This window comes from Wasmannia auropunctata, unplaced genomic scaffold (genome assembly GCF_000956235.1).
Source record: "Wasmannia auropunctata unplaced genomic scaffold, wasmannia.A_1.0 LD336088.1, whole genome shotgun sequence".
Lineage (NCBI taxonomy): Eukaryota > Metazoa > Arthropoda > Insecta > Hymenoptera > Formicidae > Wasmannia > Wasmannia auropunctata.
Genome location: NW_012026802.1, coordinates 989,101 through 1,016,885, shown reverse-complemented (window position 1 = coordinate 1,016,885; position 27,785 = coordinate 989,101). Strand labels below are relative to the sequence as shown.

General features: G+C 39.4%; 2 protein-coding genes across 3 annotated transcripts in view; one reads left to right on the top strand and one right to left on the bottom strand.

Annotated features, from left to right (window-relative positions):
* The window catches only part of LOC105448179, a 76,428-nt gene that overhangs the window by 28,060 nt on the left and 20,583 nt on the right, over positions 1-27,785 (bottom strand). Inside the window, exon 1 of one of the 2 annotated variants that reach the window (XM_011686608.1) lies at positions 15,587-15,912. The exons of the other annotated variant lie outside the window; for it this stretch is intronic. The gene's annotated coding sequence lies outside the window, so the exon portion shown is untranslated. Of the gene's footprint in view, positions 1-15,586; positions 15,913-27,785 lie in introns of those variants that run through there. 2 annotated transcript variants of the gene reach the window in all.
* Positions 20,619-27,785, top strand: part of LOC105448180 — a 14,821-nt gene continuing 7,654 nt past the window's right edge. Inside the window, exon 1 of the mRNA XM_011686609.1 lies at positions 20,619-20,716. The gene's annotated coding sequence lies outside the window, so the exon portion shown is untranslated. The remainder of the gene's footprint in view (positions 20,717-27,785) is intronic.

Sequence of the window (27,785 nt, the reverse complement as noted above, 5' to 3'; positions counted from 1 at the left end):
CTCATTATTACAATCCCTGCATTTATATAATACAATGTTACGTACTTAATAATTCGTACATAATAATTTCAGAGAATTTCATAAACGCGCATTTAATAGCTGCTTCGCGAAATGTCGTCGACTGAAACGATATAATATATACATCTCGCGCGTGTGTTATTATGCCGCATTAATTACCATGCCAAAGCCAAATTTACAAGGGCATATAATCGAATGCTTTCCCCTGCAACGTTATAATCGCATTACACGCAAGTAACGTGAAATTATTACTGCGCTTTAGCAGTTATAGCGCGACACGTGGAGCGTCGCTTTGAGAAATGCATTCACCTCTAAGTAAGGAGAAGTAATTTTACAAAGTGCCTATCATAATGCTTCGTAATTAAACTAACCGAGATATGTCATAATTATCATCACAATTTAGCATCAATATTAGTTTCTGTCAGGATGTTTAACGCTCTGTAATTTCTATGTAATGATGTGATAATATTGCATGTACTTGAAACCTCAATAAAAAATATGAACTCTTCCGACAAGGACACTTTTCCGATTATTTGAAAATTATGTAATAATTGTTTGTATAAATTCTCACTTTGATACTAAAAAGTTAGATTTCAAACAAAGCCAACAAAGCTTTGCAAAACAATTAAATTACATCATCACGCTATCAGGACAACGTATTATGTAATTGTTTGGAATGGATTCTGATCGGAATTACTCCATTTTCTCTACAAAACACAACAGTAATCTAGGGAATAATTGAATAATTTCGTTAATACGTGGTCAATATATACATATATTGAGATAATTGTGAGCTAAAAAATAAAAAATATATATTATATTCTTTTTAATTTTTTAACTCAATTGTACGAATAGATATTCGCGCTTGTGATTACAACCAAAACTGCAGCAACTTAAAAAATATCGGGAAACATCCGTGTTAGCCTGCAGACATTTTCCTCCGTTATTGTTATACGGCCTCGATCTCCGTTCGCATACGTGTGCAAATCCATCCCAACACACGCGAATTTTACATTCACTCGCGCGTATGTCCTGCGTGCCCCGGATCGAGAGAAGCCAAAGTAAATGGACGTTTGCTGAGTAGCTTTTAACGCGAGACAAAAGCCACGATCCCCCGGGCTCGACGAGAAATTTCCCGATCAGCGACCGAATTCTGCTTTGGGTTGGGAGCCCGAGAGGGTGCAGATGGCACATTGTGCTCGAGTCGATGTCGGCGATGTCGGCCTGTGTAAATTGCTTCGTTAAGTCAGCACACGCTATTTTATAATCTGGGGAGGAGAGGAAGACAATAGTCTCCATTTAAACCAATTCTACGTGTGTCTAACACAAAAATTATCTAATGTAACGTAAGAAAAAATGAGATGGTCCTTCATCGATACAATTTTATTACACTGTAATATCATATTTTTTTACTTAATATTTGAAACCCCGCTATGTGACGCGGGCTGCATAAATGAAACAATGTACCAGTCGAAAGTTAATAAGTTATTAGCCTACTTGAATACTTAAATCTTTATCCATCATTCTCTAAAAAGAGATTTCTCCATGTTGACTTAACTTTTTTTGAACTTCTGTATATTCCACTAATCTCTCTGCTTCTTTTTTCTGAATTATTGACGGGGATCAATACGTTATATAGGAAAGAGGAAGGTATTATGGAAATGTTAAATAAATAATGTTACTTCAAACCGACACCGTGTAAGACCCAAGGAACTTTAGGTATCTGATCGCCTAACTATAAAGATAACGATCAATCGAAAATTAATAAATTTATATTGTAGCTTATTTATTATCATTTTCTCAAATATATATCTTACTCTTGCTTAAACTGAAAACAGAGATTGATGAAAGTTTAAAAAACCTTTTATGTGATTTTTATACACACCCTGCCTCTTTTTGAAATGGATAAAATTCAATATATGGAGATGGCATAAATCATTTCATTTTTAATAATTTATAAGCTTTCAGTAAATATATTTAACGTCAATCTGTAGATTTTATATAGCTTACAATGTAAAATGGAAATAAATATAATAAAGCACACTGTGTGATAGATTAACGTATAATAGATATTCAAACAGAGTAATTTAAAGCAGAAAGAAAATGCTGAATATTTTCATAGAACCAGGTAAAATTTTATTTTTTTCGTATTGTGCGAATTCCATGCTGCGCAATTGCATTTTATTCGAAATGAAGTCGTATTTCTGCAAATGTACGTTTCAATTATTTTATGTATTATCTTATATGTAAGGTCTATTAATATTAATGACATTCGCATTTTTCATGTTGCTCTTACGAAGATAATGATGTTATGCAATCGTTGTACCTCCCGAAAGCCGACCGAAGTACTGTATTACATTTGCAAAAGGCAGGAAAAACTTGTTACCGGCCCTAGCAACGATGGCTGTCACGCAGACAACCGTCGAAAAATATTCCATTAGCGAGGTCGAGCGTTGTTCGCCTTGCAATGAAAAAAATAGCGGTCTCGATTTGTCTCCCGGTAAAAAAAAAAAAGAGAGAAAGACCGAAGAGAAAAAAGACAAAAAAACAATGAAATCAGCAAAATTTTTGTCATATATAAACGAAGTGCATCCGTTCATCGATCGTACCGTCAAATTGGCTGCTTCACACAGCATTTCTGATTATTTGCTTCACCCGTTATCTGTTGTACTAGTTTGTATTGTTTGGTAGAAGTTATACGCAAATTTCCATTATATATTTGTACATTTATTAATATATAAATAATAAATAATTAACATTTAGTGCGTTATTATTATTTATACATTAATAAACATTTAGAGAATCATACGTACTAACACACGAAAAGTTCCTCAAAAATGTATATATCAATAAAATATATAAACAAGAAAGAAAAAAAATAACAAAATACATTACGGTCTGTTTGCATTTTGTGTGACCGCGCAAATATCACATGGAATTAATTCACCAGTGTCTCGCGACCGCGAAACATTTTTATATATGGTTAGCCTGCTTGTTTCCACATTCAAATTTTCCGCTTTTCAAGCGTTCGCCATTCCCAATAACGTACACAATTAGCATTCGTTATTGAAACCCCCGATTCCATTGTCAGTGCCCAGGAGAGAGGGCTATGTAAAATTCAATATCGGAAGAATCATTAATACCGTGCGCTGCACAATGGCGTTTAGCATAATCCTTTAATCAGCTTCGGGGGAGAATACCGAGGCGAAGGAATTGTCGATAGAGCGGCGCTTTTCAGGCCCTTCCGAGTTTTCTGAAATCGCAAAAGCGACAAAAGAAAACAAATCATCCAGTAATTTTCTTCTACCTTGTTTGGAAACGTTTATTATAAGCAAAGACTAACCGTTACGCGAAATTCCCAAGTACCAACTTGTTCTCGAATTCGGCGAAAGGGCCTTCGCGCGACTTCGCAGCCGTCTCAATTATTCTCGAAAATCTCTAGAAATCCTTCAGACTTTCCAGCATCCTCTTAAGACGCTCATCGATCTTTCGGCGAACCCTTCGATTAGTCTGACAAGAGAGCTCCCCTTGTGAACAAAGTGGAGCGAATCAAGATGTGCGTACTCATAATATTTCTCGCAAATTATATTACTTAGTGAGAAACAAATGGGATTTCCTATATAGCCATATCGCTAGTTGAATGTCTTTATCGTGACTTTTTTTATTAGGTAATAATTTAACTGACGATTATGCGTATACATATTTGAATATTTTTAATAAAAAGTTTCAAAGATTCAGCTTTTATTTGTCTAGACATCAGCAACGACTCGAGAGTACAAAGTCTGGCGTCTGGCGAGAAATCTCAAGGGTGTGGGAAAAATCGTCGAAGCAGGTAACATCGTGGAGTCAAAGCTATCGGGTGCCGATAGGGACGACGACAACAGCGGCGGCGGTGGCGACGACGACGACGACGACGACTATGGAGCAAGGATGTTGGCGGGGATGGTGGAGGAAGAAGCCGCGGGAATAGAGGGTAGGTAGTTGGAAACCAGCAATTGGGTCTGCTGCCAGCGAACTGGGTGCTTGTAGGTGGGAGAAGGTCGCGGGAGGAGTGTACCAGAAGCCTCTGAAAACCGGGTCACCACCGGGTCACTGAGCCCCCTCCCCCCCCTCCCTCTCTCATCGCTGACAAATAAACCCGGGAAAGTGCTCCTTCGCATCTACGAATTAATTATTAATATCATTGGCTGACCCGTGAATTGCCGGGATAAGCAACTCCTCGATCGGATACCGCGATTGTTGGCCCTGCATCAAGATAAATATTTGAAACAGTGGCTAAATTATTTTGATTACTGCACTTTGCTGTATAATTAATAACTGAATGTATCATTGATGATCATCCCGTACAACAGGTCATTATTGATCTATTAAATTTTCGGTACGCGCATAACACGTACGGCGAATACGGTTTTGATGAAAACCCCTGCAGCATTTGTATTGAAATACAATGGTTTATTTTGGCAGACTATTATTAAGAGGCAAAACCGCGCGTACATTTTGAGACTTGATTGAATTCATTCGCGATTACTTTGCCGCGTCCTCTTTCATCTCCGCTCGAGACGCTACTCCGTCATACTTTGTGTAAGAGCAGGCTTTCAATTTCAATTCGCCTGGTGAAAAGATCATTCTCGCTTATTCAAACGATGAAATGAATTTCTGGAAAAAAAAACACATAGCTCGCGGTGACTCGATAGGCGAATCTATTTTCGAGTTTATTGTCTGTCATCCGTATCGACGACGGCGGAGCCGTTCGTTGGATTTAACCGGCCGGAGTGATATCGGCAACGACGAAAAGCGGATTTCCGTTACCGATAATAACCATTGACCATATCCATACATCCGAATACATCGATTTACGTTCGGTATATATGGCGCAAGGAATAATATTTTTAATAATTCAATGCCCTGCGCCGAAACGAACTGACGGCGCGTAATTTCTGACGATAATGATATCGAGAGAGCATTTTTGTCAATTCACTCTTTTTTTAGTTCTTTTTTTATCTTTATTAAACGTCTATTGTATCGATCTGTAGTATAGTAAAACGACGAGCAGCAGTGGTCTGTCATAGAACGAGTAGACAGGTAAGGAGAGATCGAAATAGGTCGGAAACAGTTAGTATCGTGGTCTCGACGTTCCCGCGAGAAACGTCAAGAATGTCGTTACAGATAGAGAGATAACCGTCCGTGCAGAATCGATTTTGCGGTCATATTAACCCTTGATCCTTAAATATCCACATGGCGGAATATTGCACAGATTCTCTGGTCGAGTCTCTTTTGATTTACTCATACCAATTTGAAAATAATGTTTATCTCATTAAAATATAAAACAAATTGCATAAAAATTAAGTCTGCAAAGACGCGCAAACAACTTATCCTCTAGCAGAGAGATGTATAGCTCCGCTGGCTCTCTCGTGTTTTGAATATTCCTTAGGCATTAAAAAAATATATTTTATCGCTGGTCCGACAGGCAAATTAATGAATAAATGAAAAGATCAAAGAAGAAAAAGATTGCTTTGCTTGCGCGCTTATACAGACTTCTCCGCTCATGCTAAGTCTCTGCCTTGCGTCAAGATAAAATAATCATACTCGTATCGGATCGAATCGCATAAATTGATGATCGGTAATCGTTAGCATCATCGATCATCTCAGGGGAAGAGCTTTGCGTAGAGAGCTTGACCTTTCCCGAACCTCTTTATAATGAAAGATATAATACAAACGACATGGGAATAGCTCGGGTGAAACCGATGCCCGGGGTGAGTATCTAGGGGATTATCGAGTTCACCGCTGCGCGTCACGTCGGCATCAGTGGAATCGCCTCGCGGCGAGTCAGACCGCGCGAGTAAAGCTAGACTCGGTAACGTTACACTGAACACGTATCACGCCGCCGTAATGTTACAAATGATGGCACGTTACTGTGGGTGTTACAGCTACCCGTCGTCATCCGTTGCCGCCCACAATGTCACGACAGCGCGGATTACGATACGCAGTGGCGTTACGATGCACCTTACAATGTCGATATTACGCGGATTATCGAACGCGCGCCGAGATAGCGTGGACGGTAATTCAACGAGAGCATGAAATATCGATTCGGTTTAAATGACAATTATATGTGTAGCGGCACGGCACTGAGTTTTGAAAGGGGAAAAATTGTGAGGAAAAATCGTAAGCCGCGAAAAAACTATTACGCACGAAAGCTCGCGAAAAAAGTCACTTTTTTTCGTGGAATTAACTATTCTCTTTCCTCTCCCCTCTTACGGATACTAAAATACGTGCTTAAAATAAATTCTTCGTAGTAATTACTGAAGTTCGGTCTCATTTACCTGGAAATTAATTATATCTATAGAAACTACTCCGAGAGATACATTAAGAAACGAGATCCTTATCGAGGATTTAAAAAAGGAAGGGCGTAAGGGCGTGGGTTATTACAAAGAATTTTTAATACGACGAGCGAAGTAATATTAGACTATCGCTCGCGCTGACGGACGGCCGGGACAAAGGGCGTTTACTCCACTTTTACGATAAATTGCTCCTTCGGAAATCCATTTACCCGCGGGAGAAACGGCGCCGCTCTTTCCCAGCCGGGCCCGATAAATGCATTATCGTTTTTCTGCTGTCGTCTTCTGCGAGACAGCGATAAAGTCGAAGTAACCCGGCGCGGCTCACACGCGGCGCGGGCGTGCAAGTGTGGTAAACACGAAATTAACACTCTTACCCGCTCGCGCCATCACCTACGCGTCTCTCTCGGCCGCACACTTCGCTACGATAGCGATGCACTTTTCTTCTGTCGGTCGCACGTGCTCTCATATCCGACGTTAACATTGTTCCAGTAACGCGTGTGTACCTTTTGTTTTACGCAACGAGTGCGCAGCTGGCACTCGTTGGCCCAACCCGGCTGCGATATTCGCATTATTAAATCCCTCTCGCGTATCCTTTGAAATTCTCTGATGCATTTTTGAGAAAAAAAAACCAACCGACCGAACTGCTCGCAAGTGAAGCTCATAATTTATTCCGTTCCGTTATCTTCGGCGCTTCGCCGCTGTGATTTGCAGCTAAATCCGCCGCTTTTGTACAGAAACCACCAAGATTGACACAAAAGGAATTACAAATGTGAATTTAATGAAGTTTGTTTTCACTAATCTAAACCTATCTAATATTCCCTAATAGGTCTGTCCATTTGTCCAACGGTGAATACGATAACGTGCCGCCTGTCAATTTATTCAGAGACTCGACAAGGATAAATTGCTATGACGCGAGCAATCGGCCGTCGTAATCGTCGATCGAAGCCTTCCTTAATCGCGTGTCAGGGCGTGAAGTTCCGTACGTAATGTCCCGCAGTTTAACGAGGCTAATTAGAAGTCGCATTAACCGTAACGTTCGTTCCCTCATCGACATCCGCAACCGTCCCACGCTTGCCAGATTGTGAAACGCTCGCACGTGCACGTCCGTGGAAATCGATCGATCGAGTAGTTTTCCAACGATTTCACGGAAGCGTCATTATTACGGCGCGTCGCAGAGTTTTTTTTCTCCCTCGCGTGCATGGCGCAGAATACAGGTGTACAAACGTTTGTCGACGATAATCATCGCGCCGCGGCGCCGCGCCTTTCGACAGTCGAACGCGAGACGCGTTCGTCACCGTTCATCATGATCCATCACTCCGATTCCGGATGCCACGGTCCTCTGACATGCGAAACGACAGGAGGACGTCTCCCTGAGCGTCATTCTCAGACGCGATCTGTCTCTCTCTCAATGTCATTGCATCGAAACAATACTCATGATTTCCCACGTGTCGTCGAGCGACCACAGCGAGTCCGTGTCGTGCGACTTTTCCTTTCGGCGAATCTACATCTTGATTTACGTGATCCAATCACGTAAAGATAAGACAGAAAAACACGTGCTGATATGAAATATAAGTCCGAGGAGGGAGAAAGGGGGGGGGAGAAAGAATCGAGATATCAACACTTGCATTTTAAATAAATAAACTATAGGGATGAGGATAATCTTGAATTTTTGCTCTTCGGAGATTCATCCATCAATGCAACCTCGTTCTCCATCACCAACATCTCGGGGTCTTGTAATGCGCCGAGCCATCATCCATCGTGCCGCAAAGTCTCCGCGATGCGGAAATTCACGGTTCAACGGGCGAATCCCAAAATCGCACTTCCACTTGCACTTCGTTTCGCTTCTCCCGTGGTTTATTTTCCCTCGTTTCTCTCGGGGGACGCGCTTACGTTCGGCCGAGATTCGCCGTGCCCCGAGATCGCATCGTGGATGTAAACAAAAGCGACGAAGGAAAAGAAAGCGGGCCACACAGCCGTGAAAACGGGGTCAAAGGCCACTCGTCAAAATTGGCATTCGTCGCAGTCTCGCTTGGCTGAGTGCGAATAAAGCGCAGGCGAATTCCTTACGGAGATATTCGATCAAACGCGCGAGAGTAATGTTATGCCTGCGCAAAATCAAATAACACAATAGAGAGAATTACAGGAGATGCACAGAGAGAAATTACTTTGATTATTCAACAAATTTGCAGAAGGTTTGTATACGATTACTTATCTAATTGTAAGCCGCACGAGTCAAAATAAATTGTGTTAGGTAACTTCGTATAAATGTTACTGTTCACGGTGTTTTTACGGTTTTTTTTTTAATATGATAAATCAACTAATTAAAATTTCATTTCGATTTCTAAGAAATGATGAACAAAAGAACAAATTCGATCGAGTGTAAAGAAATTATCACAAATGCGGACATAGAACAAATGAAAGAAAGAGAATTTCAAAGAGCGCACTGCAGATCTCAAGTGATCACATTTAGACCATTCATAGGATTTAAATTTTTATGTTATTGTTCGAGAAAATCACAGAGGATATAAAGATTATTCCAAGCGCGTCCGAATTATTTAGCATTCGGTAGTCGCTTCAGATATCGCACGGAATTTTCGGGAGAAGAAACTGGATATTGTCTTCAAAAATTAAAGTGAAACGTGGAGAAAATATTGTAATAAAAATTATAACAAATTTTTTTTAAATATATTTATAAAATTGCATTATAAAATGCATTATTGCAATATTTTTATTCAAAGATATTATATATTTTACACTTTAGAAAAGAATCAGTTTTCCATCCTTCCTCCCCCTTCTCACCCCGTTCACGAATTGTGGCAGGAGAATTGTAGGGAATTCGGTCGACTGGAAGAGAAGACAGGGAGAGTGATGATTGGGAACGAAAGGGCAAACGGTAAGTGTCTTTTCGCCACTTAACTGGAAATCCGCGATAGTATAACAAGTCGATGGAGACTCTCAGGCTGAGAAAAATGCGCACTTCGTTCGGGAATAGCAGCCGCCGCGCGGTCTCAAATCGCCGTGCGGTGGCGCGATTTCAATGCCGTCGCTTCACTGGCGTTCCTCTTACAGCCACTACACTACACTAGCATACCGCCATATTACCACGTGAAAGCCATAATCTTTATTTTTCGTAAAATTTCCTCTCTTGGAAGTGCGTTATCAATTCAGGAAAATTTCCAGAAGATAGCAGAGAGATCGCGGAAGGGTCTTCTGCGCAATATGAGAAATGAAAGAATTTCAAGCTGATATAAGTTTTATATACGTGGCATGTGTTGCATAATGTAAGAATCTGCAAGACCCTTCCCGTTTGCTCCTTCTGCAGTGTGCGCATTGCGTTTTGAGTAATTACAGTGGTCCTTTCGCCACGTGCAATGGCTAAAAGAGTCAAATGCAAAAGCGCCGGGCTCTTTGGCGAAGCAATAAAATGGAAAAGCGTACTCTCTCGTACGGGAGTTAATAATGAGTCGCATCGACTGAATTACGTGCAAGATGATTTCAATATTCCGATGCAAAAGAGATTCACCGTTCGATAGCTAAGCGTGGGCAAAGGAAAGCGCATACAAAGAGCATCAAAGTATATAAGAATATTCTTTGCGCGCTTTATAATATCGCAAAGAATTGCATAATAATTGTGTCATTCGCAAGAGAGTGCCAGAGGGTATATGTCGTAAGGAATACGTGAATTGTCGCTTTAATAAAAAAAATGTCTCGTGATAAATTAATTAATTAAAAGTTTTATCAATTTGAAAAACTATCAGCTTAAAAAGAAACACTGCATTTCTAGTATGCAAAATGGAATGTTTCAATTAGCAAAAAATAGCGACGCATCTTCCATTCTTTTTATACGCGGTATGACGAAACTCTTGTTTCATCAGCCTGCAGAATAAACGGGAAATTCGCAGAGCGGAGTTTACGAATCCGTTTCCATTCGCGAATATCCACTCTGCGCGCAGAGTGTCTTCGTGCCTGTCATTTCACTTTATGCGCGACGGCTGTGCATTTCTGTACAGTAGAAGTTAATCAAGTACTGATTAAAGAGCCCGCCTAATTAGAGAGCTTGCCTGAGAGCTACTTTAGCACGTATGTCAAACCAAGTCATGAGAATGCCAACGTTAATATCACTTCTAGCGTGTTTATGGAATTCGAAGATGTGCAACAATTATTATCGCGATTTCTGTTGAATTTATACGATCTCTCCTAAAATGCGAAATGCGAAGCTCAAAGTCTTCTCTCGCAGGCTTAATTCGTCGTTCCCATAATTTCTAGACGTTTTCGGTAATAACGTCGCGCCTTGTCCTTGTCTGTTTTCTATAGGGGTTCAAGAGATTTGAGAGAAAGGGAGAAAGGAATAAAAAGCAATAAACGTAATTCTCTCGGTTAAATAGCGGCTAATTCTCGGAGATGGAGATTTAAGAGCGCGAGATACGCTACACGGAGTTCTGCGTAGCCGGGAGAATTACTTGCGCGAGAGCGAACGACACGCGCAATTAAATCTATCGGGCTAAACTGCATCAATTAAACAGAAGTCAGGATAAATCGATGTCGATTCCAATACGGGACGCGTCAGTACATACATTACCGCGCGTTGCACGCGGTTGCCTCGCGAGGATCTCGGGATCATCGTATGTGGGTGTGTGATGTCACGATCGCGTCGAGATTGGGCATCCGGATATATCGCCGCAACGGAATTCAATTTGCGAAGAGCTCGGATTATCAATTTTTTTTCCGCCGTTATTTCTATGCATAACTGATGAACCTTTAAAGGATTCCATAGAAATATCTGCCGCTGGTGATTTTGAATTAAAACAACGACGCGCGGGAGCCGATACGACGTCACTGTCTGGACGTATCGTTGAGATATCAAGCATGGGAAATGAGAAACATGCAATTTATATGCGTTGTACTGCGAGATTTTCAGAAAGTTGCAGGAAATATATGTATATTCCGAGAATATATAATATACATATATAGCGTCCAGTAAATCGCGATATAACCAGCGAAGAAATGTTGATTCAGAAACGCAGAGTAAATTCTTTCGAAATTGAAAGATGTAACATTTGAATGTTAGAACATCTAAATCGAACGTTGTCGTTAAAACATGTTCGATTCTCAAATTTTCATCGATCGGAACGAGAAAGAGAAGAAAACTTTCCTGCGCGCATATCTACATATCGCTCTGACACAGTTCGACGCGCAACACACACATCTGTTTCGTGTCGAATGAAGATACGTCGCCATATTCGCGCGTCTGGCACTTGGCACTTAAACCGAATCCGCGTCCCGCGAAATTTCAGCCGACACCCCGGTAAAAGCCCTTCGAGACTTTCAGAATGGAGCGCGAACGATGGGAATGGCATGGGAACGGCGGTAACCGGAATAAATTTCAGGACGCCCGCGGTCTCTTTTTCCCGATGCATCCGTCCGATTCTTTTCCGCGCCGTCTTCTCCTTCGTGATTTTATCGAACTGCTTTATGACATTTGCGAAGCTCGCGGAGTGTATGAGTGAGTGAAGCGAAGAAATCTCCGATAGGTACAACGATGGTGGCAGAATCTTTCCCAGAATTATGCAACCAGAAAACGAATAATTTTACATAAAAAAATAAATTGGAAATATAAAATTGTAACGTAGCGTAAAATGTTTCATTTAATATTTCGTTTAATATTTTACATATGGAAATAATCTCGATATGAAAAATAACTTGTAGCGACACAAATATTATTTATTATTTTACAAAAGAATAATCTTATAAAATAGAAAAATGAAATTTTACGCTGTGTTTTAGCAGCATTGAGAAATTTATGTTAACATAAAGTATATATACTTTCAATACGGCGGACATTAATTTTCTGACTTTCAAAATTGTTTTTATCTTAAGAAATTAAATAAAATTTTATCCTAAAATTTTTATTTTTTTCATATAAAAGCATTATTTTAATATACAATCACCTTCCTGATTGTATATCATCAATAATAGATAATTCTATATAAACTGTACTTTTGTTAAAAATTATAGAAACTAAAACTTCTATTTTTCATATTTGATAAGTATTCACGAAGAATATGTTTCAAGTGGAAAGGTAGATCCCTCGGGTTGTAAAATTTATTCACGCTCGTTTTTTGATGTATGTTCGCCCACCGCGCAAGATTTAATACGAAAGTCGAAGGGACTTAACCCTTGGAGTACCGACGGATGCACGTCTCATGGGCGTTCATTTAAATTCTTGCCGCGCCCGCAGTAGGTGTGTGCTGAGATCTTTCCTATAACGAATACATTGCTAGGAATCATTCAAATTATATGGAAAATATTGCAGCTATTATTATATATTACTATAGTTTCAACTGAGCCAACAACATTAAGTTTATTGATAGTTTACGTTTTTTTCATCTTTGTTTCTCTTTTCCTGAAAATACGGATGAAATACGCAGTTAACTTTTTAATACATTTCTATTACATTCCGTAAGTTTCGTTCCGATAACTCGATAACTGTTTACTTAATAAGATGAACCTTCAATACGTTGAAAATGTCAAGTGTAATATTTTTTGTAAAAGTAGAGAAGCAATTTTTTTTTGTTAAACTTCAAAAGAAATTATAAAATGTCGTAAGGTATACGTCGATATATTTTCATCCCGATTTATGGAGAAAGCAAAATTGGATCCCCCAACAAGATAATACATTCTCTTTTGTTATTCGATACTTTTTCATCATACGCGTTGCTTTTTCTCTTCTGTTCTTTCTCTTTTTCTAATTAAAAATATCATACAAAGACGCATATTATTAACGTGAAAGAGCACTGGAGGAATTGAAAATAACTTTCTATTGACTTTTTGATTAATACTTCAACCGAGTAATTTTAAGGTCGATAAAAATATTACCAGGATAAATACGTATCTGCATAAAATGCCTTTATACCTTGGAAAATATGCTATTAATTTGTTTAAATATAAATAAACTCTATATATAAATAAGTGATTTTAAATAATTTTTTATTTATGAAAATGATAATTAGACACACATACATATATTATACATATATACATCCATGCATACATACATATGTATACATATGTGTATCAGAAGCAGCAAAGCGAAATATAATGCGAATTACGAAAGGGTTAACGTATTGCGCACTGACGGTAAGTAAAATGTTCATCCGAACGAACTTGCTCGCCACGAGTTCGGCAAACGGCGAAGTTCCGAGGCGGTGGTAAATCGAGGCTCGAAATGCCGTATAATTCCGCAACTCGCGGAAACCTTTCATCTCGCGAGGAATTAATTTATACGAACGTGTTATCGGACGAAGCCGAGCCCTCCTCCCGATGCGATCCTCCCTCGGTTCGGAGGGCTCGCAGTGGAATCCCGAACTGGATTGAAATTGTTCGCGGATGAAATTCTCGGGGTGTGTTCTCGGGCTTCGGAATCAAGCCTTAACAAACTTGGAATGGAAACGCGGAAGACCGCCAAAACTTTGTCCGGGCCGGCCGGACAAACTGTGACAATCGGAGAAGAAAAATTGCCGCGCCCTACCCCTTCCCCCCTTCCTCTGCCCGTTGCGCGAGGAATCAGCGTGATTAATTACGAGATCGCTTTTTTTTGTCGCTCGCACTCGGGTCGTTGAGTTGATTCCCTCCGCAGCTGACGCACGCCCTTAAAAGGATACCTAGCTGGAACGGCGCGCACTCTTTGATCGCGCCATACACCTCTTTGCCTCATTATTGATAATATATGCTCTATAAGGGCGACAAACGACGTGAACAATGTTTAATATCGTACAGACGTAATCACAATTGCAATAACGGTATACTGGTGTGATTAATTATAAAGTCCCTTTTCGCGTCTCCTCCCCCCCCCTCCCACCCGAAGAGAATATAACTCTTTTACCGCGTATTAAATTTCGTAATACCGCGCGCGGGAGATGTTTAATATCGTATGACTGCAATTTTAATTAGAGTGCCGCTCTAATTCTGATTGTTACATCAGTAATTATTCCGAGTCGCCGCTTAATCACGCTTGGAAATAATGATGTGCGAAGGAACCAGCGTCTTGCACGTGGTAATGGTTGAATGTAACGAACGGTATAATATGTGATCGTTATAATGTGTGCTTCAGCAATTTCTCTTGTATATCTCGACCCAATCAAAGATTTTTTTTCCTTTATACTGATGGTCCATTCACTACTTGTACTTCTGAATTTTTCGGCGTTATTAATAATTTGCCGTGCTCACGTACGAATAGCGAACAGGGTACAGCTACAAACGCCAACGGATTCGTTCAATGCGTGCGTGGTGGCACGTACAATGGACGAGAACTTTGAACACGCTGCCTTCCTACGTGATCGCGATCGACGCTCCAATCAGGAGCTAAGAGAGCATCGTTGATTCTCGGTTTATTGGCGTGAGTGCCGACGATGTTACCGTCGATATGAAAGTTTCGCGCTCTTTCCTCATGAAACGAGATAGGTGTTCCAAAAGGGACCAACCATATCTGATGGTCTTCGTAAATTCCACTGCTCCTAACGAAGACGACCCTTCAGTCGATAATTTGATTATTCTGTTATTATACCAATTTTACCTTTTAGCTTAACGACCATCATCTCGAATAACTACCGTCTCTCGTGTGTATTTTCGTATATAACGTATTGGATAATTTAAAGCGGAAAATAGAGATATTTTAAAAGGAAATGGATTCTAATATTTTTAGAAAAAGAAAAAGTAATTTTTAAAAATGTTTAAAATATTACGTATATAAAAATTATATGGATTCGAAGAGGACATTTAATAGCTTCAATATATATTTTTAATATTACCATTTTTTTTTATTATCTCAATTTGTGTCTAATAACGTTTAATAAAACGATGATCGAAAGAATTAAAGGGGTATTCTGTGATATAAATTTTGAGCGCTCTAAATTTCCATGTTTCCCAGCTATTTTCAATTTACATTAAACAATCAAATTCCAAGAATAAAGCTATTGATAAATACGATAAATATGATACAAGATGCCTCTAGAATACGGAAAAACGTGGCCGCGTGCTCAGCGCGGGTCGCGCTCGTGAATGAAGCGACGCGCTCGCATTGAGTATTATCAGAATAAACCATTAGCTAAAAAAGATCTCATTTAAAATGTCAGACTATTGATTGAACCTTTTGCAATCTAGAAATCCATCAAATGAATCTTTCCTTACCTGTATTCTCGTATCCACGCGACACGTTTATTATATTTATTTACCTTGTGGCAATCGTAGACCTTCGTGAGAAGAAACATCGAAGGCTTGCAGCACTCTTCTGTCTTCTCTTTTCCTACGCGCACCTCACGCACTTCTCTAGACAAGAATATATGAGAGAGAAAGCAAAAGTGACAATTGAACCGCAAATTTTAGAAAAAAAAAGACGTGACAGTCTGTCAAGAGATCGCGCGCGCACGAGAAAGCTTTTGCTAGCGCTAACTTGCGACGGCACGCGAACCGCAACGGCCAAGTGGCGCAACTGAACTCAGCTGAACCGAGTCGGAGCTTAAATTACCGAAGAGAGAGAGAAGGCAGCGAGGGTGGTAGCGACGGTGGCGGTGGTGGTGGCGGAACAGAGGGTGAGGATCGCGTCGTCTCCCTCGCATCGATTTACTGACAGTGGCGCGCGCTTCGCTCCTCGCGACTCGTTCGCGAGCGTACGCGAGAGGCTCGCGCACTCCAGCAAAAGCGCGAAAACGTCCGCGAGCTATCTCGCGAAAGGAGCTTGCTTCGAAGAATTTTTTTGAGAACGCTCAAATCGCATGGGAAAATATCATCGTAGGTTTATGTCCCGAGTCCCGTTTTTAGAGAGCCGAGGCTCTCCGGCGAGCGGTTTTCAGGACACTCCGCCCTTGGACATATCGAGACCGCCAATTTTCGAGAAACCGCTTTTAGGGTCATAATTATTTGGCCACAACAGCGGTTGAAAACGCTCGCGCGCATCGGGAAATGTAATGCGTGATTTAAAAGAAGAAAAAAATATTATTTTCTAGACAAATGACACTGAAGAAAAATTGGCAACAAATTCTATTCGATTCTATAAGCTGTTCAATATTTAAATAATTATTGTTATAATATATTGTTTATATCATTTTGTTTTATAGAAAAAAAACATATGTAAAAGTTTGAATGCATTGAACAAGATATATCTTAATTATTCTGAGTAAATTATTTTCAAATAGTTCCTTCATATTAAAAAATTTGAAACTTTCAGTCAAATATTTAACTCAGAATCGACAAGCAATTGTAAATCAGTATCGAATTATATATAAAGTCTCGGAAGTATCGATCTCGTTTGTTCCGTGCACTTTTAATGAAAACCAAAGGAGCCTCGTGCATACTGCGATCGGTTCTCAAGACAGTACCACCTCTCAAGTGCAGCCAAAAGCCTCGTGGCAGAAGGGAGGACAAGAGGGATAAAGGATGCTCGAGCTGTTTTGTTCGAAATGAATACTATCCTTTAGAAAGTACTAGCGGTGCAAAACTCTCCAACTACAGTACAGTTACATCATACACAATGAAAGTCTTACAATGAAATTAAACTTGAGAAATGTAAATCGACGAATACGAGAACAAGGGTCGAGTAAATTTCAACGCAAGCATTCGTAATATAATTGATAAAAAATCTGACAGAACGATTTGGTTTCCAAGTGACTTTATTATGTCGACAAAAAATGTCGACACTATCGACGATATATCTCATTAAAAGATAAGGTAACTGAATTTAAAAAAGTAGGTCAACTTTAAAATTTTTTTGAAAATTAAAATAATGGAATTTCCGTGTTTTAATTAAATGTTTATTAAAACGTATACTAATTACTTTTATATAATATTCCCCGTGCAAAAATATTGAAAAATATTAAAGTTACTGACTCTCTTGAAAATGATGTTTATAAAAAATTTAGACTAGGTAGCAACTAGAGTAATCTAAAATTAAAAAATTAGTTTTTTCTTATTCTTTGTATTTGCAGTTATTTGTTCACATAGAAAAATATGATATTTTTCGAAATAACAAAAAGATATGTTTTTAAACACATGAGATTAAAATTTTATGAAAAATCATTATCTTGTTGAGAAATTAAACGATCTATCGAAAAATCGCTATCGAATAAAATTATCGAAGATTTGTTTCGAACTTTTACAATGGCTCGACATTTTACTCAAAGCAACTGCGAAGTATATTCGAAGCTTGTAAGACTTCTTGAACTTCCCGATGGTACTTTTCTCGATGGCTAACCAGTGCCAGTAAAATTCGCCACGTAAGCAGGAAAAGGTCCCCGCGGAGCGATACACTCGCGCAATCGATTCGTCTTTCCCAAAATCAGCGTTTTCCGAAACGCAATCTCAGGATGTTCGAACACATGTCCGGCGCTGATATGCTTCCATATAACCAACGTTCGCTCAGAATTGGTATGGTCGTTATTTCGGCGCACTCATGCTCCTAACTGAAATTCCCCGTACTAATTAGCATTTGAAGCTCGTGGCGCGATTACTCGCGTTTCGGCTGCGATATTCCTGATAGCTGAAGGCTGTGTTGTTACAATTATGCTTCGGCTAAGCAACGTATCAAAATTGCAATATCTCGAGTAAAAGTTATATACGGCGTCGAAAAGTTCAAATTTTCGAGAAATCAATACACTATTTTTTCTAGAGATGTATTTTCGTTGCATATTAAACTATTACGATCGGATTTCTGGAACAAAGCGGCGTACTTCAACTCAACTTATCTCATTAATATACCTTCAAGTTGTACTTATACCGAAAGTTATATACTATTAGTGCGCCAACTTAATGCAGTACACAAAAGTGAGTTGATTATCGTTCGCTTGATTATGCTCATTATTGAGACAGTGAGGCAGTGAGGAACCGTGCATGCCAGGGTTACCCTACCGTACGTGATTAACAATTCGAGTTTCCAACTTCGTTAGATGCAACCGGGCCGTTTTCGAGCGCATCATTAATAATTCGGCGAAAGAGCAAAAACGAGAATTCACGAGGGAGAGGCAACATCGATTTTGCATGCCTCGTCTTGGCGACCTTTTATTCGTCCTTTTATGCGTGACGCGCGAGCGATTGCGTTATCGCACGATGTGGTGGTGCGACTGAGAAAAGGAAAAAAAAATTTCGTGTTCGTATAACGAACACGAAAAAGCGGCGTTGGTAACGATAAAAACTCGCGCGGAAACGAGCGGCGCGAAAACCGTTCGGGTTTCTGCTGTCGCTTCTTCCTTTTTTTCCCTGAGCGCAATGAGGACAATATATCGGGGATTTGGATTTTAACGATTTTCCAGAGCAGTGATGTTTCGCAGCAGTTTGCTCTCGGTGTTGTGCGTGTTCTAATGAAAAAAAGAAGAAAAAAAGAGAGAGCCGGCTGTGCGCGCTTGTCGAGAAAATTTGTAGCTATTTTACACGAAAAAGGATGTTACTTTAGTATATTTATATCTTTCTCGTGCTAGAGTAAGACTAAAAATTTACAAGATTTCATGCTTTAATCGACGAACCAATAGTTTAGAAATATTAACTACAATCAGTGATCAGTTTATTCTCGATATTGTATAATCAAACGAATGAATAAACGATGAAGCGATGGAGAAAAAGATAGCCTTTGGCGTCCCCATGAAATATTAATGCTTCACGGTGACAACGTGACGAATGGACCATGCGTCTTTTTCTCACACAGTTATTTCTATTGTACATATCTTCTATCCGTACATATACCATCTTGTATCTCTGCTATTCCTAAAGTAAATTTCGTGTTTCATCAAGCGCAACTAATTCGCAGTTATAGATTTTAGTTAAATTTTACTTTTATTTAGAAACTTTTCAGTTTAAAGATATGTAAATAAGGAGCGAAAAAATGTTTTCAATACATGACAATTATTGTTATTAATGAAAGATGGTACGCAAATTGATCGCATAAATGCTTCTAATACCCTGTACTTAAGCGCGTCGCAGATATCAGCTTACAAATGACAGAAGCAATTAATCTTTCATTCACGGTTACTGCTCTCAACGAAACAATCCGACATCTCGAATCCTGCCATTATCGGCGAAACGCGCACCTGCCTGTTGTAAATATTTAATTAAAATATGCAGAACTCTCGAGGATCCTCTGGAATCTTAAACGACAAGATATTGGGGGCCTTGACGCGACAGGTCGTGGGGTCCATTTGATAAATCTCAAGTCTGATTATTATATATTGATAAGAAGCAAAATTCTTGCGAGAGGCATTGAGCGGGGTAAACTGACGGCGGCACGGCGACCGATAAAAGTAGCGAGAACGAGGCGTTGGCGACGGTGGAGGAGTCCGATATAAATCGAGACGGTTTCCTTATCCATCTTCCATAGCCGATATCTCATCGTTTCTGCGGAAAGGCGAAGAAAGGCCGAATCCTGACGTCTCCCGCGGCGCGCACCTCTCCACGGCTACGCGTAACTGCACATCTAAGGGGAGATTTAGGGGTTTACCTACCTCTGCAGGATGTTCGATCGCATTTGTCAAGAAAGAGGGTTTTGTAAGAAGCGTCTTTCAATCGTGAAAACAACTGTTTTTATAGTTCCGATCGTAAAGAAGATGTATAAAGAAAGAGCACGAGTTTTCTTTCATTTGTATACATATATATATATATACATATATAAACCGTATATTTAAGATAAACGGTTTCTTTTCAGCAAACTGGAGACATGTGAAATATAATAAATAAGATGCATCTGGTTAACTTTCAAGAAAGAGCAAATAAATGATAAATTATAATTTAAAAAAATTAAAATCTTTAATTTGACATAGAATATATTCTCTCTAAAAATGGAATTATCACTGATTTTTAGTGTACTTACAACTATGATAAACAGTGAGTGACTTCACTGATTCACTAGAGAGTTCTAATCTCAATTTGAGATTTATAAAAATGAGCGATATTAAAAATTAGAAAATTATTGTAAATTATCTCTTTTAACATTTCTTGCTAAAAAAAAAAAACAATTATATCCTTCAATCGGCTGTAAAGCTACGATTGAAGAAACATTCGGTGTTTCCGAGACGACCTGTATTATTATTCTATTTTATGACGTGTTTACTGAACTCAGTTTCTCGATTGATTAATGACTAGCGCATCGAAAATTTCATTCAACCTAACAGGGTGGGTGGGTGGACGGGGAGGAGACGACGGCCACGAGCGAAGGGGGTGAGAAGAGAGAACTTGTACTTCGAGGCAGGTCGGTTAGGGGCGCTACACCCTTGCCAACATGGCTGTCGCGGTCTGATACTCCGCACGAGTCACCACGCATCCGGGCGCCTGTGCCACATCTGTTGCCAAGAAAAAGCAGCGTTTCGCGCGAGCGGAAAAATCACGTGAGTAAAGCAGATAGCGGCAAGAATTTCATCGTCGATGTATTATTTTCGGATGCAAAAATCCACCGCCCATAATGTCACCAAAACGAGATATTCGCATTGAACGGAAACGGGAGTGTTATCCGACAAAGTACGGCCGTCCTGTGTGCGAGTTTCATAGATACATATGTGTGAGTGTGTATGTGTGTGTGTGTGTGTACGTGTATACATGCGTGTGTGTACATGCGTGTGTGTACGTGTGTACATACGTGTTTGTTCATGTGTATTCTCGTATCCTTGTATGTACAATTGCGTCGGTGTTTCGAGACGCGTGTCTACATCGGCGATCAATAAAACGATAGCGGAGAACGGAATATTTTGACACGGTGTGCGTGCATTCTCGCGTCAACTAAAGACAACCCCGGTGCCTTGTCGTCTACGTGCCGTCATGTTCGGTATATGTTCGCACCCTATTTGCACCCTACCCTGCATCCGTGTGCTATCACTTCCCACGCGCTGTCCCTTCCCGGAAGTGATCGTTCTATCCTAGCGTTATCCGTTTCACCCACGATATCCCACGAGATGTCGCGTCGAGGGGGGTTGATAACGTCGTGGACGTTTCTCCGTTATCGTCCACGTCGGACGATGAGTGGTGAAGATTCGAACAGCAACGTTTTCTTATGTAAAAATTAGGGATCCTAAATATTTAATATTACATATATTAAATACTTCACCGTTTATAAAATGTATATAACAAAAAAATAATATCACGAACATAAGCTATGGCATCAATGAGAATACGTGTGGCAGAAAGCAAATTTATCTTAACTATCGATGTCAGCTTAGCCCATAACGTTTGCATTTTCAACATTTTTCATGAAACGAGAGTTTCATGCCTTGTGAAAGATAGCAGGGTTTAGAGTTAAAATTGTTTGTTCATTTCATTTCGTTAGGACTGAAGCACGCACAAATCTGACCTAAATAAAGGCAGACATCTTACTCATCTAACCATCGATAAGGGACACGAATTCCGTCTCCCTCGACCCTCGTGATATCGACTTACAACGGCAAATACACTCTCGCGTGGAACTATACAGGGTGTGCCAGAAACGCCACGCTTTTTCTTTAGTTGCAGATTCGTTCGGGCTAATCCGAAGTCGACCTATTGCCAATGAAGATTTACCGGCGAACGCGATTGCAAGCTTATGCAGAATTGAGTATTAAGAGGGATTGCGCCCGTCTCAAACATTAAAGTGGGTCACATGTCTGGGATAAATTAAAATTAATCGGTCCGCGTATTTCATTTGCTTTACAAAGCTGTGCAAGTAAATAAATTGTTTTTGACGTGGACATTTGCGTTTTTACGATTACAAAATCTGCTTTGTATTAATGTGTCGCAAGAATACACGGGCTTTACAAAAGGGGATTATTAATAATATTGAAAAGATTTTATTTCGTAAGTTAAGATTAATAGCGATCGTGGAACTAAGGCGTTACGCCTTGTATAATACGTCATCGTGACATAGAGGCTTTCTCTAGGATCGTCGAAGCGTGTCGTTGACGGTAACATGTTCTGACATCGACGAAAGTGCAGCCAGAAATTCGACGAATGACCCGCAAACTTTTCAGTTCGAGGCGATCGAAGGCATCTCGCGAGAAACCTTGACGTGCTTTTCACCGAGATATCCAGTTGCAAGCGATAATGCATCCTCGATATGTATTCCCGACATGTACGATGTAGGTAGAATAGTGCAATACAGGTAGTGCATTAAAGATTCTGCATGCAATACGAATATCTCAACGTAATAATTAATAAAGCCTAATTTCTACCTCCTTGTTCGTAGTCGAATTATTGATTTGGTGAAAAAATACGATGCACAAAAAATATACGGAATAGTCCGAATAAACCATACATTAAATTCTTTCACTGTTGATTTATCGAATTTATGACACATTTTTTGACTGTCACGTTATGACAAGATATACGAATATTAGGCTTTTAAAGATAATTCAGATTTCAATTAAATATAATTTCAATGGTTAATACTTAAAGTATAATAATATTACTTGAAAAATATTAATAATTTGTAATATTAATTTACTAATTAATTTACTAATTGATATTACAAATTATTAATATTTTTCAAGTAATATTATTAAGCTTTCAAATTGCTTTTCTCAAAACTTAACATACGTAAAAGAATTTTTTGTATTTATTTTTATATAGCAAGTTACTTTCCTTAAAGCTTCTTGTTTCTTTTTTCGTGCTTTTCCGCATATAAAAGAAGAATACATATAAAATATAGGGCAAAAAACTTATTTCATAAAAAAATGAGTGATTCATGTAAATATTTTTAATTTTCAAAATTATTAATTCCAGTTTAAATTTTGGTCGAAATAATTAAAGCACAGTCTTGGGATTGTAGATATCCCAGAATTTTTCCAAGTAACGTCGAGAAAGAAGCAAATCGTATTGAAGGAATGCCATCGGACGCCATCTTGCTTGACAAAGTCAATACGGGATCTCATAGATTTTTCTTTCTAAAGCCCTTTGATGACGATGTATATTCGATTTTACCAGAAGAGATATCCTGTTTTATACTCTTTCGATACACAGTGATCAAAATTGCGACGAAGTTGATCGGAGAGTCGACCATCAAGTTTCTTCAGAAAACCACACGTTTCGACGACATATCAGTTACAATGTTCGCAATTCTGCCGATATTTTATAATTAATATATATGTGATCGGCGTCTCTGTTCACGTTGCGCAAATAATACAGTCTCGTAAATTTACTCGTCTGACCGATAAAACGCCGTAAAAGTTTCCTATAATTTAATGGTCGCTTTTATCACTCTTTCTTCTTAGACATCTTCTTCTACGTCTTCCTTTTTTACTGCTCGCTCCGTCACATTTATTATTCATACGTTCACTATCTGCTTCAATTCAAACGCGCCGTACTCTTAAGAAATTTATAGTTAAACGAACCTATAATTGATGTCGATGTGCGCGCGCATAATTACAAAGCATAATAAACGCCAATGGTATCTTCAAATTTGCATTGGACGAAAAAGAAAATTTATAAACTTCCTTCAGATATTTGCCCTCCCTTTCCATACATATTTTATTTACAAATAGGATTTTTGATGATTTTTAGACGTTATTATTATCTCATATTGAAAGTTTTAAATTTTATTAAATTACAAAGCATAATGAACGCCAATAGTACCTTCAAATTTGCATTGGACAAAAAAGAAAATTTATAAACTCCCTTCAGATATTTTCCCTCCCTTTCCTTACATATTTTATTTACAAACAAAAAAATTTTTGGTGATTTTTTGGCCATTATTATCTCATATTGAAAGTTTTAAATTTTATTTTGTATAATTATCATTTTATGTGGATATTGACACACAATATTACACTTTTAAACAAAAATAGATTTATTTTGTCTATTGTATCATTTTTTACTGGTATTTATTTTGTATTTTATTGTATGCTGCAGAGAATAAAATATATTTATTGTTATTATTTAATTTTTCTTCACCCTCCTCATTTATCGCTAAAGTGCTTTTGTTTACAGCGAAATTCATATTTTAAAAATAAAATTATTTTCAATTTTTAATCTAATCAGAAATAAAGCATTAATTTTGTATATTTCATAATAATATAACTAAATTATAATAGAGTCATTTCGAAACACAATATTCACTTGCACGCGCGATCGACCATGCAACTTATGCAGTTACGATTGTTTCCATTCGTTAACGTATTGTGTCAGCGTGTTCTCGACACCCTACAGTCCGGAGACGCGAAAAGTTTCAATAGAGAGTGTGTGTTTCATGTCGATGGCGCGAGACATAGGTAAATGATGTGGCGAGCAATGGCGTAATATCCAACAATGTCAAGCATCGTTCGATTGTTTCGGAACAGTTCGCGATATTTGCTGCTTGTTGAAAGCGCATTACGAGACGTTGATATTTTAGAGGACCATTCACTGAGGGGACTATTAATAGGGAGATTATCACAGAAGATTTACGGCTACGTCCGGTGTTCGATATCTGATATTCAATCGAAACATTCGTTTTTCACAGAGAAAACTCTCGCTAGATAGAAAAATTTACTCTGTAGAAAAAGCAAAGCATCCTCCATCGGATATCGGAATGTCAAATATCTGTCATCTGCACACACAATATGAATTCTCCATTATATACGTACAAATACATTTAACGATGAGAAACATGCGTCGTGTGCGTTCGATTCTTACTTTCCGTGTATCCCTCGTATTTTGACAAAAAAAAAAGAAAGAAAATTACCATTTGTATATCGGATTTGTAATATAAATTATGACGGTTGAATAAGGAATGAATTATTGGCACTGTCAGCTGGAAGTTTTAGAATACCCTGAGCGCGATATTTCACTTGCACTGCACAGCTGTCATTAATGCACCGTCGAACCTAGGACACCGAATGACCCAAATCCACTGGAAATTTTGCAATTGGGTGTCACTGGCATTCCATCGCCGCCGGCGACACAATTATCTCTTACAAAATATGATCCGCGCTGAAAACTCCCCAATTCGATCGCGCGCGGGACTTCCCATGGGCATTCAAATTGCGCACTCGTTTCCAAACGACTTTTATGCCACGTCAAAGCGTTAACTGCATTGCTTCTGGCATGCCGCGAAATAATAATAACGGAACGGAACAATTTATATTTAACGTTTATGTATTTGACGATAAACCGATGGAATAATGACTTTTCCATTGCATTAACGAGTCGCGCCACTTCGTTTCTCGGCCCTGAAAATCCTGCTTTCCATTTCGATGAGGATTCTCGTGAACGTTCCCCCAGGGCTTTTAAAATCACCTCGTTTACAAGAGAGGTTTGACAGGGACGCGCGCGTAGGATTCGAAGAAACTGACAGATAAGTCCTTTTTTCATCTCCCTATTTGATACATTATAATATAACCGGAACGTGATGTCGATTAATCATTACGACAGATGAACAATGATCGCCTTCGTAAATTATTCTTCGATTTGCGCTCGATGGAATATTCATAAGATTCTGACATTCACTGCCACTTCGAAAAGTTTTAATAAGATTGCACAATACCGATCTTCGCCCACCGCGATTTTTCAAATAGCTCACGCCTTCTCCGTAAAATCTACCAATCCTGTATTTACGCTTCGCAATAGCGCTAAATATTATAACTACCCTTGAGAAGCATATTAGTGAGAAGGTTAATTAATTGTAATATAGCTCTTCAATTAATACAATATAATCTCGCAGTGAACCATTTAGCAATGATTAGCTCAAATTCCTTAGCTTAATAATTCAAATTGCTATAGGCGTACAGAAGATTGAGTGTAAATCATTGCGATAAGAGATATTCTTCTCGCAATTTTCGTCAGAACCGACAAGCGAGCTGCGTGAAAAAGAAAAAGGGAAAAGAATACGAGCCGGGAATATTGTGCACCTACAAACGCCGAAACGCGTCCCGGTAGAACTGAGATGTAAACACGTGGAGGTACCGTAATGGAACGAGAAAACAGGAGAAGCGAGTGAAAATGCACCGAGCGGAAGATGGACGCGATTCGCGTATAGATATACACATACAGGGAGATTGCCAAGTAAAGAGAGAGAGGAGAGGGGTCGGTTGATAGGTACCCCTGGACAGGGATGAAAGTACCAAGGGGTGGATGAAGCCAAGCGAGAAGGAAACTAGGACGAGAGGTGTTGGCCCAGGATGGGAGTGCGTTGGTACCAGCTCGGGCCACTGACACGCCGTCCACAGTCCTGCGCAAGAGAAGGGGTTGGGGCGGGGGAGGGAGAAGGGAAAGAAGAGAGCGAGAGGGTGGATGGAAACGCGTGGATTCCTCGCCCCGCCGAACGATGCAACCTACTTTGTCGCCTGTTTCATTTGTACGATAAAACGTCGTCCCTATCCGTCTATCTTATTCGTTGAGCGGTGATTTCCGTCCAGATGGAATTTTTCATCAGAGTTTTACGCTCGCCCGTTTGTTTCGCGCGAGTTACATTTCGCATTCCGATTAAAACTTGGCTATTTTATACGCGCGTGCGACGGAGTTTTGCATATTAAACTGAATAATTTGATAATCAAACGTCCTCCGAAATTGATTATACATAATGGAATATGCTTAATAAGCAAGTTTCTCCAGCCCCGCTGCAATTGATATAAAACTTCCGTTAAATTTTCTTAATCCTCTGTTAAAGTTAAGTTAAAAGCGCAGCTCCCTCGAAGTTCTCGAATACTTTTAAAATTCTCGTTATTTTTTGTTCGAGCGCGATGGTCTTCGTATTTTCTTCGCCGCAATCACACGCTAAGAATTGCCTTTGGCCTTGTGTGCCCACGTGCGAGAGAGCGGGAGGAAAAGATTCTTTCTCGAAAGATGCAATTCCGTCCGGCGAGGTACGGCATTGTCCAAAATGCTGAATAATCTTCATCACTCGCCAATCTCAACAACAGCTGTCGTTTATGGCATCGCGACACGTACGGCCGCAAATAAGTTTGTTCCATTTGCGAATATATCGGAAAACCACCCGCACTATTGTCCCTGACTTTGTCAACCGCAAGTATCCGGTGACACAATTTGAACGTTGCTAGGAAGTCTGACCTTAAGTAGGACTTACTCCATTTGCGAGAGAGATGCGGGGGGAAGAGGTGATCCCTAGCTCGGTATTTATTAGCTTATCGATTTATGTGACAGTTTTATCCCGGCACTTTAATCTTCTGTGTTTACCTTGGAAGCTCGCAACATAAAATTCGGAATCTTGTTATCCTTATCCATCACGCTCAATAACGAAATTCAGTTAATTAATAACTATCTCCATCAAATTCAGCCGATATAGACTGATAAAGTGCTAACGTGCGCATGCGAACCATATTAATACCAATGTTTTAATAATAATTTAGAAAGCTGATCTTATATATATATTTTATTTGAGACAGAGACCTAACGGCGACGGCAAATATTATTTTCGCGCGCCGCATCGAATCGAAAATGATAATATCAAGCGGCACAACGTGCCAGAATCATCGTTCGGGCTCGTCCTCGATTCCACCG